This window comes from Amia ocellicauda, chromosome 6 (assembly GCF_036373705.1).
Source record: "Amia ocellicauda isolate fAmiCal2 chromosome 6, fAmiCal2.hap1, whole genome shotgun sequence".
Classification (NCBI taxonomy): Eukaryota; Metazoa; Chordata; class Actinopteri; order Amiiformes; family Amiidae; genus Amia; species Amia ocellicauda.
This window is the reverse complement of record NC_089855.1, coordinates 45069231-45083411: the sequence shown is the minus strand read 5'-3', so window position 1 is coordinate 45083411 and position 14181 is coordinate 45069231.

Here is a 14181-nt window from a genome sequence, read left to right as displayed (position 1 = left end):
TTAACTGTATAATGTTTTCTATTATTATTAGCATTAGAAATAATAGCATGTATACAGACTGTGCAAATTAGATTTATCGAGCTAGCGAAAGCCAACAAGGCGATTGTTCAGGGCATACCCTCTAGAAATTCCTCTCTCCACTTTGACTTCTGATTATTATAAGAGGATCACCCAACAGATAAACAGTCCACATCTGTCAGTTTGCATAGTGTCTGTTCGTGGATTTACTGTTTTTCCAGACAGGCTGGAGATGTCACTTTATAGTGAATGATTAATTCATTGACCTTTGTCAAGGAAGATCATGACACTTTGGATGCCATCAATGGAAGAGATCTGGTTTCCTGATGTAGAGCTTGCACCTTTTTAAGCTTTTTGATTGGATAATGATCACAGTACCCTATGTCATTTTTTACTTTAAAGCTGTACTCATATCTGTTAAGAACTAAGTCTTACTGCGGGGTTGACCCTCGCACATCATTCTTCCGAGCTCATTAAATACATATATTATTCTCTGTGCTTCAAAGACTTCAATTCCTTACTGTGTTCTTCATACCTGAAAAGTAAGCTTCAAATTTCACATCCCTCTTCCTTCACTTTACAGAACGATAGGTTATTATCATAACCCCGGTTTCGTGAAAAAGAAAGACAGCCATTACCTAATGGGAAGAGCCTTCTGACCTGCCAATCATTGAAAACATGTACCAAAGCTGCCCAATAGGGGCCCTGTTGTCAGGAGAGACCCGCAACCGGCGTCTGTGAAAAGTCCCCTCCTGACTGCAGCTCCCTGCCATTTCTTCATCAGGAAGGTCGTCTGGCCAAGCAACCCCTGAAGAGTAATGGCTGTCTTTCTTTTTCAGGGAACTGGGGTTATGATAATAACCTATTGTTCCCTTTCAAATCGAAAGACAGCCATTACCTAATGGGAAGACTATACCAGAGCTGTCACGAGTCCTGACACCTGACTGAAGTACCTGCGTGCCCAAGCCTGGGCGCAGCTGGTCCGCAACGTTGAGGTGGTAGAACCTTGTGAAGGTCTGTTGCCCGGATCAGGTTGCAGCATTGCACAGTTCTTGCAGTGTGGCACCGTGAAAAAGAGCCCATGACGTGGCTTGTCCCCTCGTTGAGTCCTCTGAGATGTGTTCAGGCATGGGAACATTAGCAGTCTCATAGGTGAGCCGGATCGCGTCCGCCACCCAGTGCGCCAGTCACTGTTTTGAAACTGCCCTCCCTCTAGTGGTGGAACCATAGCAGACAAACAGCTGGTCAGATTTGCGTCTCTGCGCAGTCCTCCGCATATAGCACCTCAAAGCCCGGACAGGGCACAGTGTGTGTAGTCTGCGGTCCTCATCTGATTCTTGTGGAGGGGGATGGAAAGACTCCAGGACAATAGGTTGATTTATATGAAACGCCGACACGACCTTGGGCAGGGAGGCCAGGTTCATCCAGAGAGTGACTCTGTCATTGCTTCCCGAGAAGATCAGACAGGCTTTATCCACAGACAAGGCGTGAATTTCACTAATTCTCCTTGCTGACGTTATCACTACAAGAAAAGCTACCTTGAGCGAGAGGAAGCGGAGCTCCATTGTGGAGATGGGCTCAAAGGGAGCACCGCTCAGTCCTTTCAGCACTAATTCCAAGTCCCAGGCTGGAATTGTGTCGTTTATCGGTGGTCTCAAGTGTCTCGCACCTTTCAGAAACTGGATCGGCAGGACATGCATTCCTGGGGAGACATTGTCAATTTTATTGTGAGATGCCGATATGGCAGCCAGATAAACTTTCATTGTAGATGCAGATTTCCTGTCTTCAAGCAGCTGTTGCAGGAAGCACAGGATTGTCAATATGGGGCACGACACGGGATCCACACGTCTCTCTACATACCAGTTCTGAAAAACTGACCACTTAGTATATTGGGCCCTGGTGGAGGGAGCCCTGGCCGATTGCAGCGTTTCCACGACATTCACAGGCAGCCCTAGAGACATCAAACGGTGCCTTTCAGGGGCCAGACCCACAACTGCAGCTGTGCTGGGTTGGGGTGCCACAACAGTCCCTCTGCTTGAGTCAATAAGTCCCATCGAAGCGGGAGCTGCCAAGGGTCCGCGCTGATTATCTGTGCCAGCTTTGCAAACCACAACTGTCTCGGCCACCGGGGGGCGATCAGGAGAACTCAAGCTCCGTCCTGGCGAATCCTCTCCAGTGTCAGTGGAATAAGTGGCAGTGGGGGGAAAGGCATACAACAGTTCCTGCAGCCATGGGTGAGCAAAGGCATCTACATCCAGGGGGCCGCCTCCCGTCTCCAGGGAAAACCACAGAGGACAGTCAGTCGTTGCCTGTGTAGCAAAAAGGTCGACCCAAGCTCGTCCCAGCCTCTGCCTTTCCTTGTCTTGCCCCCACAGGAGAAGTCTGAATGCCACACAATGTAGTCTGGGGGACCGTAAACCCCGCTGATGGTTGATGTAGGCCACCAGTGACGTGTTGTCCGTCCGGACCAGGACGTGTTTGTCTGTCAGACCATGACGAAAGTGGTGCAGCACCAGCTGCATAGCTTTTAGCTCCTTTACGTTGATGTGTGCAGCTGACCAGAGGCCGCTCCACACTCCTTGGACTCCCCTCCCATTCCAGACGGCGCTCCAGCCTGTTCCGTAGTCATCTGTGGTGATGAATTCCCATCTGTGTGGGCATCTGAGGGGGGAGCCGAGGTGCAGGTTGTTGCAGTTTCTCCTCCAGGACAATGCCTGCCAGCACGCCATGGTCACTGTCAGTGGGCGGTGTTTGTGTCTCGCTGGGTGTAGCTTGTGGGTGTTTACCCAACATTGCATGGGAGCATGTGCATCAGGTCCAGAGGGAGAATATTTGAGGCGGCCGCCATCAGCGTTTGAGATTTCACCAGCTGGAGAGTCGATGCCTTTCTGAATGATGCCAGGCACTTCTCCAACGACTCGAGTCTGTCTCTGGACAGGTAGGCAAGCATATTTTGAGAGTCCAGTCTTATTACCAGGAAAGTCGCCCTCTGTGCTCGAGGGAGCTTTTCTCTGTGTGAACTGCGAGACCCAGTGCAGTCACGTGACGTATGACCTCCACTGTGTGTTCCTCCGCCTGAAGCCTGGAGTCTGCGCACACCAGCCAGTCGACCAGGTAGTTCAGGATCCTTATCCCCTTAGTCCTGAGGGGGGCCAAGGCTGCGTCCATGCACTTTGAAAAGGTGTGGGGAGCCAGAGAGAGGCTGAACGGCAGCACACTGAACTCGTACACCTGGCCCTGGAAGGCGAAGTTCAGGTATTTCCTGTGCGCCGGGAGGATGGGGACGTGGAAATAGGCATCCCTGAGGTCTATTGACGTGAACCAGTCACCTGGCCAGACGGACCAGAGGATACGCTGCACAGTCAACATGCGGATAGGTCTTTTCTTCAGAAACATGTTGAGGACCCTCAGACCGAGAATGGGCTGGAAGCCTCTGTCCTTCTAAGGCACCAGGAAGAACCCCGAGTAGAAGCCTGCTCAAAAGTCCTCTGCGGCCACTAGTCGTATTGCTCGTTTATCCCGCATCACCGCAATCTCCTGAGAGAGAGCTTGAGCCCTTTTGGGACATCCGACAGTAGTGGGCAGCATCCCCTTGAAGGGGGGGGGCAGAGTGGAATTGGAGGGCGTATCCGTGGATCATCGTCGTTCGCACCCAGGAGTCCTGGGTGCAGGCTTGCCATCGAGTCCAGTCAGTCTGTTGTGGGGGAGTGGGGTTGGCGATGACGATGACGGCTGCACCTTTTCAGGGATGCTGCTGCGGCTTCGCATGGGGCTGCTGGGCATCTGTTTTGCCCCTAGGCTTCCAGCCGGAGAATCTATTCTTTCCCCTCACCGGCAGCTGGCTCCTGTGGCGCTGGTCAGGCTGCGAGCCACTGGGCTGTTTAGCCACTGCGGTCTAGCTTGAGGTCTCCTCTGCCTCGGCCATGGTCTGTTTGGTTGCTGATGTCCCCACAGATGATGCCGTAGCCGCCTTTGAACTCTATGCTCGGTCCTTGAAACAGTTCCGACACTGAGCTCACTCTCTCGGTCTCTTCCGCAAAGGAAACGCATCTGAGATATTGGAATGAGAAGCCACGTGAGATAGCGCCTCTTCCGGTGGCGGTGGTAGTTGGGGTGGCGGCTGTGGAAGATGGGGGGCTTCATCTCCAGTAGGAAGACAGGCCACCACCATGTTCAGTATTTGTTGTTGAGAGTCCAGCCTGTCCGCCAGCACCCCGACTGTTTTGATCAGTGACGCAATCCCTTCAGTCTCTTGTCTCCTGCAACGTGGAGGGGTTCGCGGAGCCGGAGCGTCTCGCCCTCGGAAATCTGCGTCTCAGAGAGCGTGCTCTGCGAGGAGGTGAAGGTGGAGGTGGAGATGGGGAAGCCGACTGCACTCTTGCTGAGGAGGAGCGAGATGAGGACGAGCGTCTCCGCCCTGGAGAAGTGCTCGCTACGGTACCCCGCAGAGCAGAGCCCACAGAGGAGTGGTGAGCGGAGCTTCTGCTGTGACAGCTGGCAGACGGGAAATTTCTAGTCCTCTTACAGTGCATTGCCTCAGTAAAAGCCGCACAATGCACACAGCATCCTTCTCTCGTCAGCGCATTCCTGGCATGCTCCTCTCCTAGGCAACGCATGCACAGATCATGTCCATCATCCAAGGGCAGCTTGCCCTGGCATCCAGAACAGCGATGGAAAGCCCCTTTAGGCTTCATGCCTGTGAGAAGGTCTGTCTCTAGATCGTCCGGGTCCAGACCGTCCAAGTATATCGAAGCACTTCACCAAACTCCTCCTCTCTGAGACTGTCCCCCTTGATGATGAAGTCGAGGTTGTCAACGTCGAGGTCCGAGAGGTCGACACGGGTGTCCAGAGGTCGAGAGCGGGTCGACATGAGCTCATCGAGATGTCGATGGTTGAGGAATCTATGAGGTAGGTCGATGTCGACAGCAGGGTTGAGGGATCGCAGAGGTCGATTGATGTCGACAGCAGGGTCGAGGGATCGACAAGGTTGATCAATGTCGACAGCAGGGTATAGGGATTGATGAGGTTGATTGATGTCGAGCAACAGGGGCGAGGAATCGGTGGGGTTGGTCGATGTCGACAAGGTTGAGTGATCGACGAGCTCGGTGACGAGAGCTGTTTTCGGCATGTCAAGCGGGTTAAAATACGCCAACAGAGGTCAAGATCCCAAGGATCCCAAGATACCCTCTCCTATCGCCACTCAAATCTGTAAAGGAATAAAAATGGTACAGAAAGTAAAATTGTGCAGTAAATCACGAAGCCTAAGCCGGCTCCAAGCGAGACTCCTAATGCACACTTACCTCCAAGAGAAGCTGAAATGCAAATAATAATAGAGAAAAGACAGTAGTCTGAGCTCCAAGAGATAGAGATAGAGAAAGACTAATCAAGAATATAATCCAATGAGGAAAACCTAACTCCGAAGAGTAGGGGAGCGCACTTCTCAAGCTTCAGGGTTGCAAGTGAAACCGTCAGCACATTCACGGGCAGGTGAAAGAAGAAATGGCAGGGAGCTGCAGTCAGGAGGAGACTTTTCACAGACGCCGGGGGTGGGTCTCTCCTGACAGCAAGGCCCCTATTGGGCATGTACATGAAAAACATCCAAACCGATCTTTCAAGGTGCTATGATGAGTTCTATTACATGTGAGTGATCCATCTGAGTCTTCATCCATTTGCATTTCCTTCCATTTGATGCATAGCTCACAAGTTTCAATGACAGAAACCACTCTTGTCAACTAAAGTCTGTGTGTGTGGGTATGTTGTAGAGCAGGGGGTGCACACAGACAATTTCTGGCCAAATGCGTGAGATTTCAGCAATGATGTGTGAGAGCGTGAGATTTGGTCTCAATGTATGAGACTCATGCCCAATGCTTGAGACTTGAGAGCTATGTTGATGCCATAGATATCCTGAGCACCTAGCTGTAGAGTGGGCCACATATGCTTAAAAGTCTACTTCCACTGAATAAACCTGCATTCTCTATCCTTGTTGTTCCACTTCAACAGCTAGATGAGAATACCGAGGTGTCTTCCTCTTGTATGCCTCATCCACAGCCTCCTTCTATGGCACTGTGAATTCTACCAGGTGAACAAGGTGTGCTGTTCAAGACAATGTCTGATCGAGGGTTAGTGGTGCCAATTTCATGCCAATTTAATGTATTCCCACCTGAAATTGGTACAACTAACCTTAGACCAGATATTGTCTTGTGGTCTCAAACAGCAAACTCTCCTGCAGCTTCCAGTTGTCCTATACATGACTTGGGTTTACTACCTTTCTCGGGGGGTTCTTCCCAGGATGGAGGAATGCTGCACTTGCCTGTAATTTAGATGGAACTTGGCAACTTATTGATCATGTTAGGCTTTTCCTCCAATGCTGAGGCCAAAAATTGCAGTGCCTGATCATGATGCCAAGTAAACCACATTCCTTGGTTGAGACTCACTTTACATCCTGTCAAAATGTGCCTAAAAGTTGCAGGTGATGAACACAGAGATAGCAAGGGATCCACTCCTGTCCAGAGGTTTGGTTTTGACCACAGGACCCACCAGCCAATCTTGCATTGTTCCACACACTCCCATGTCATCCAATGTCCCTGCCTGGCCTGGGACACTGCCTTTACACACCTCATTATTTCTTCCTGCTTGTGCACTATGTTGACTACCAGCTTCCTCCGTTGAGGTAGGGCTGCCTTGTGCCATATAGGTGGTGCTGAACTGAGACCAAGATTCATGCTAAACCTGCCTCATGATTTCACCAGTTCAAAAGACAGCTTTTGAATCTTCCACGGCATTGTTTGCTGCCCATCTTCTTCCGTTTTTCAACAAGGGTGCTGTTTCCCTCACATATTTGTCTTTATGTTCTAAATTAATTTCCAGACATACCCTGGCACACTTAAACTACTCAGTTGGAGAGGATACTGGTAGCTGTAGAATTCCTCTACCATGAATTCCCACTCTGCTGAGACAGCGTGGAAAACCATTTCCTGATGTTGACAAAACTAAAGCTTTCACTTCTCCACTGTTGTCATGGGAACCTCGTAGAGAGTCAGTGACCACACCAGCCTGAGCAGTAGACCAAACTGAGAGCACCAGAGTTTCAGCTTGCCCAGTAAAGCACTGCCGTCTCTAACCCTTGCAATTCTTGTTGCCTCCCACATGGACTGTGTCCTTAGGTCCGCATTTTCCTAGACTCATCATTTCCAGTATCGCTTTTACAATTGGACAATTTTACAATTTACAATTTTACAATCTTGACACTGGCCAACTGTGACCCTATAGTTTTTTTGTAATTTGACTGATGCATCTAATATCTCCATGTTGGGAAGCTTATCCCACTAGTTTCTTATAACTTGGCCTATTGATTTGATATTGCCTTTTTAGATGGCTGGGCCCTTTTGTTAACACATTTTTATTGATGTTGATTTTGGTATAGATACAATACAGTAGAATACAATACAATACCGTACAATAGAATGCATTACAGTCCAATACAATGCAGTACAATAAAGCAGAACACAGAACAAAACAATAGAGTATGGTATAAAACAGTCCAATAGAAACATACAGTGTAATTACAGCACAAGGCCCTGGACCCTATACTGCATAGAGGGCCTGTAAAACTCCAGCAGAGACACTTGTGTTACAGATTGACTTATTTTATTGTAAGGATTGGCCTTTATTGTCATGTGATAATCATGAGTCAGTATAATTATGATTCATTTATTTGCAGATGCCCCTTATCCAGGGCGACTTTTACATTTGACAGTTTAAACTGTCAGAAACATTTCAAAGCAAATTACAACCTGACTATATACTGATATCTGTCGTTTACACAGACCTCCACAAACATACACCCACCCCCACACAGTTAATAGAATCATAGTTTTAATACAAATATCTCAGACATTATTTTCTGGGTTTGACAGGGTTTCCTGTCTGAGTGTCTATCTATCTGTGTCAGCATGTGTCTGTGTGCTGTGTTTTGTAGGTTGGTGCACCCATAGCAATGAATAAAAGAGGCATTGCAGCTGTTGACTCCATCTTGCATAGCTCTCAAAGTTTCAGACATTTTAGCACCAACTATCACAGCTTCACTTCACCCTACTTCAGTTCACCACCAGAGGTCCTTCTCACCTGAATAATAAACCCTGTTGCTCACATTCCCCAGCACCAGGATCAATCATCCAATTAACATTCCTCACAACCCATGTGCACTTATTCCATCCTCCTCCTCTTTCCATTCATCCAGCACTCACACCCTCTGTTCCCCTGGTACTTTGTGAAGTCTTGTATTCTCTTGAGAGTCATTGTGGAGCATTAGTCTGGTCTTTGTAGCTGCCTGTGTTTTGACCATTGCCTTCTCGTTCCTGACTACCTCTCTTGGATTTCTCTGTTTGCCTAATCGACTGACCACTGGAGTGCTCTTGTTAATTTGCCTTTTGGATTTCCCCTTGTTGGATTAATTGTTTGGGTTGAGAAACCCATCTAGTTAGTGAGCATGTGATTGGATCCACCATCATTGTCCCTGAAGTTGTTACACCAACATATTATACATTCATTATTAATTACAAAACTTTCAAGAAAAACATTGATGGTCACAATTTATAAAATAGTCACACACACATAATTGTCAGTTAATGGATGAGGCTACACCCAAAATTAAAACGAGCTAAATTGTCTTTGTGTTAACAATATTTTGCAAATAGACTAAAGATTAAAATTGTAGTTCAAGTGGAATTTAAATTGATATAAAACTAACCAAAAATGAAGGCATTTATGTACAAATAAGCACACTTTCATGATCCTTCCATATTGTGTTGTAACTAACATTATGGAGATGGTTTACAGTATGTCTTGTTATGCCAGTTGCTACCTATAGACAATTTAATGCAATGTTTTAGTACTTCAATTGCTAAAATAACACAATTATCAACTTATAGATATGTTGTTCTGTATACTTGATTAATTTCAGATGGGTTCCACAGGCTGCACACTCTTGCTGCAGTTTTATTGAAATACAGTATTTTTGTAAGGAAGTTGTCAGACCCTCGTAAGATGGCGTGCTTCTAGTAGAATATTGAATTCTATGAGTGCACCCTGTGAGGTGACTGAGGTCATTAGCCTGCCTGAATGCCCTGTCTGGTTGCTGGAGGAGTGGATGAGCTGCAGCCTGATGGCATTCTTCATCTTCTGCTTAAATTTACAAACCATCTGCCATCTTGGACTCAGTTACTCTGCCTGTGACATTCCAGAAACAGAAATCAATAAAGGAAACTGAATAATTATGAAGTGTGTGACTGTGTGTAATTTACAAAGTCAAAATGTATGTTGGGTTCAGGTATAATACAGTACAGTACAGCAGGGTATCCAGCCCTAGTCCTAGAGAGAGACAATACAGAACAGACCCATTCTCCTCTTTCCTTCTTGGCTGTACCTTTCCCACCCTCTCCTGTGCCCCCCCAGTCCAGCCAGGTGCTGACATCACAGGGCAGCCATCTCCACTCCCCCTCCTGGGAGCAGCTTCAGAGCCATTATGTTGGTGGGGAGCTGCTGAAAGGGAGAGAAAATCTATTATTAATATTATTATACTAATTATTATAGTCATTATTATTATTATTATTATTATTATTATTATTGTTCTCATTGTTTACATTATTATTATAATCATTATTATTACTTACTTCTTAGAAGAGGCACTCAGACACACACAGGAACACACAGTGGCTTAGGAGGGGAAATCAGTGATGAAGTCTGACATTTCAGGTTTGCGTTTCAGTTTCCCACTGGTCACAGAACTAAATATTAAATATAACAGGGGGCCAAATACACATCTACACAGTACCACTCAGTCTAGCACATTCTAATGTAGTTCAGAATTGCTGTTTATGACACTTTATGCAACTTCACCATTGATGAAAATTGATTGGCTCATGGCGGCCATCTTGATCCATCAATCATTTTGCCTTAAACAAATCTGATGGTGGACCTTTGATGTGTACACAATTTCGCATCAATTGGACCAACTTTTTCAGAGAAGATGTTTGAAAATGATCCAAAGACATCCAAAATGGACACCATGCCATGTGACATATGACCTCCATATTCCATACAGCATAGCTCTACATAAGCCTCTGCAATTTATTGAAGTTTCATGAGTTTTCATTTTTTTCCAAATTGAAAATGGCCACCTACCCATGTGACCTATGACCACCATATTCCTTATGGGGTCAATCCTGTCAAGTAATAATCAATTCAACACCTTCAAACATAGTTCAATAATGCAAAATATGCATTTATTTGCTACTTAACCATATCTGTAACTTGATTGGCTCATGGTGGCCATCTTGTCTCATCAATCATATTACCTTTAACAAATCTGATGGAGGACCTAGCCAAAGGCATTTGCAAAAAAATTTAAAGCAATCGGACCTGCGGTTTCAGAGAAGATGACGTTATACAAACTTGGCATTAAATCCAAAATGGACGCCATGCCATGTGACATATGGAATATGGCAGCCATATTCCATATGGCATAGCGCTGCATAAGGCTCTACAATTTTATGAAGTTTCATGAGTTTTCATTTTTTTTCAAATTAAAAATGGCTGCCTAGCCATGTGACCTATGACCACCATTTTGACATTGGGATTACTTCTGTCAAGTAACATTGAGTTCAAGATATTCCAATATAGTTCAATACTGCACTATATGCAACTTCATGCAATTTAACCATCTCTGAAATTTGATTGGTGGCCATCTTGTTTTTGTAATCAACTTTCGTATCAATCAGACCAACCGTTTCGGAGAAGATCTTTGAAGATTTTTGTCCAATCCAATATGGCTGCTAAACGATGTGACCTATCAACTTGTCTTGAACAAATCTGAATATAGACCATAACATAACAACACACACCAAGTTGCACATCCATCCCATTTGTGGTTTCAGAAAAGAAGATTTTTGTAGATTGTCCAAAATTTGTCACTTGAACTAATATGGCCACCAGACCATGTGACATATAGCCGTCTATCACTGTATGAAGTTTCATGACTTTTCGTCCAGCAGTTTGGTTTTTATAGGCTTTTAATTTTTTTTTTTTAAATAAGAATAATCCTAACAATTACAATAGGGTTCCAGCAACTTTGTTGCTTGGCCCCCTAAATAGTTGCCTATTCTCTTACCCTTGTCCCCAAACCTTGGGTAAAATTCTCTGTTCCCCAGCACCCCACACCCCCTGTATATCTGCTCTTTACCTTCTTCTCTAGTTGAATCAGGCAGGCCAAGAAGTAAAGGAAGGCTATCTCCAGAACAGCCAGTGCCATCAGCACCAGATACAGAAGCTCCAGGGGCTGCAGGCAGAACACAGAGTGAGCCCACAGTTACACACATATCCCCTAATATGGTATAATGTATATATAATATACTATGTAGGGTCACCCAGGCACATTCTGGTGTAGCAGAGTGTTCAGCATCTGTTTCCAGTTGAGGTATCCTGTGCCACACAATAAAACAAACAAATAACAAAAACACAACAAAGCACAACAACTGTTATGTCAATGTGACACTGTCTTTTGCAGTTGATGACATGTTGTGAGTGTGTGATTTGGAAATGAAGTATGACGGGCGGAATTACCTACTGCGCATTTCTTACTTGCAGCACAGCACAACACAGTAACAATACAAAACAGCACAACACACACCAGACAAAAGACAACACAAGTGTCCAGAGAGCAGCTGAATGCTGATTGGCTACTGGGGACAGGGCAGTGGAGAGTTGAAAGGCTGAGTCGATTTAATACCTCTTCTCCCTTTGCCCATAGTACCAGAAACCCAGACCCACCCTGAGCGAGGACACATCACTGTGGACCTGCCTTTGTACCATCAATAACAAGCTTCTGTTGAGCTCGGTATCAATTATAGTGGGAACATTTACTTTTGTTATTTTCTTTATATTCTACATATTAATAATTGTTTCATGTTGTTAATTTAGTGTTGTCTATAAAGCAACCATCAGTTTGTATTTACTCTGTTTTGGGGGCTACATTATTAGTTCGTAATGCATTTCGGTCTAAGGTTATTTTAGTCAGCTGTTGTCTTTTGTTATTTCAATCAACTTCTGTCTTTAGAATTATTCAATCAGCTATGGGCTTTACATTAATTAATTCAGCCACTGTGTTATGCAAGATATGCAATCAGCTAAAACAGTTAAACAGTATAAAAGTTGAGTGATTTGGGGCTCAGGTATTTGATTAAGGACTTACAACAATGTATCTGATAAACATCTGCTACCTGAAGAACGCTGACCAGCACCAATCAGCACATCAAACGCTTCAACAACAGCAAAAAAAACTATGTTAATTAATATGCAGGAGGTAAACTATGTTGACCAACTGTATTTTAATATAATGTAATCACTTCCGATAGATAAGACCTATTGTCTATCTGAAGATGCAAAAGACTTCTCCAAAGTCACATCCTTAGTTCTTTTCCCCACTCCATGTTAGAGGAGGGCTCCAGGTTAACCTATATTTATATTTTATGGAATAATAAACTTGTTACTTCTTCATTGGTGTATCCTAGGATTTACTAAAACCACTACACAATTAGGTGGGTATTTTTTTGGGTACACCGCCTTTCACAGTGCAGCCTTTGAGATTGAAACAGTTAATAAAAAGATAGGAAATAAACAACCACATTGGCCATGGAGAAGACATAGGGACCAAAATTCATGAATAGCCTGAAGGCTGTTCCACAGAATCCCTCCTCAGAATCTTTAATAACAACCAATCAAGGAAATGTGCTTTGTCTGCTTCTCTGTGGGGCTGGCAGTTATTCAAGGTGGCATTCCCCAAAAATGATAAAACTAACAAATCGCTGAATCTGACTACATGCTTTGCACATTTGAGTGTATCTCACCTTCTCTTGAAATGTAATTGTTGATGTCTTCATTTGTAAGCCCTGTGTGGGAGAAAAACAGACAAACAAAGTTGTGTGGGGAAATAAATAAGTGAAGAATAAATGCACAAAGGGGAAGCAAAAGAAAGGTACTGTGAAAAACAGGGAAACTCATTGGAAAGGGTTGACATACTAAATGTTTCTGTTAAAGGGCCCCTGTAGTACAAATTAACCAACTGTCCCTGCCAATGCCCATCCCAGTGTGGCTATGTAGGCTCTCTGAAGCCCGGCTCCTGCACCAGGCCGCCCAAAGCAGCCAGCGTTGGGGAGTCGGGGTGGTGCGGTGCGCTGGGGAGGCACCTGGCTGCACTGTGTGAGTGTTGGGGAGCTTATTTTTTAGCACTTTCTGCTGGTTTCCTAGTCACTCGCACACTCACACTCCTAGACATTGATGCTTGCACACACAGAGACACAGATGTACAGAGGCACACATGTACAGGGACAATGAGATAGATGAGGAAGCACGAACACACATACACACACACACACAGGCAGACACAAACAGAGTAGCACACTTGACACACACACAGATAACAAAGACATAGACAAAGGTATACTCACACATTGGATGATCAAAAAACATTGTAATAAAGTAGACAATACATAAAGAAGTCATACTTTACCATAACATGCACCAATTCTTATTAAATTCATATATGAATGCCACAAGTATGAGTCAGGAAGTTCTCATATTGATCACATATCTAAGCTGACCCACAAACCCAGTCTGTCAACCTAGCCCTGCCTGACCTGACATGTGATTAATGGCAGGACTCAGTGGCAGTGCATGAGGCATTCGTGTGTTATACCTGTGGACCTCACACATTCGCTCATGAAGAACTGGTGCCCATTATGGTGAAGAGGGAAAGGTTACAGGACTCACCAGGTCAAAGATGTAGATTCCAATTGCGATGTGGACAAATACAAAGGACGCCCAGTTGACAATGAAGAACCCCTGGGCACAGACACAGAACAGCATTACCACTGTGTGTGTCATCTAAGTCTGTGTGTGTCACCTGTGTCTCTGTGTCACCTGCATCTCTGTGTGTGTCACCTTCATATATAACTATTTCAGTACAACAGAGCTGGATGGAAAATGAATAGAGAGAGGAGGAGGAGTAGAAAGAGAAGAAGCAGTATGGAGAGGAGCTGTACTCACAGGCTGAAGACGAGGGTAACTGTCCAGCACTAAAGTCAGGAGCCCTGCACAAATGAACTAGAG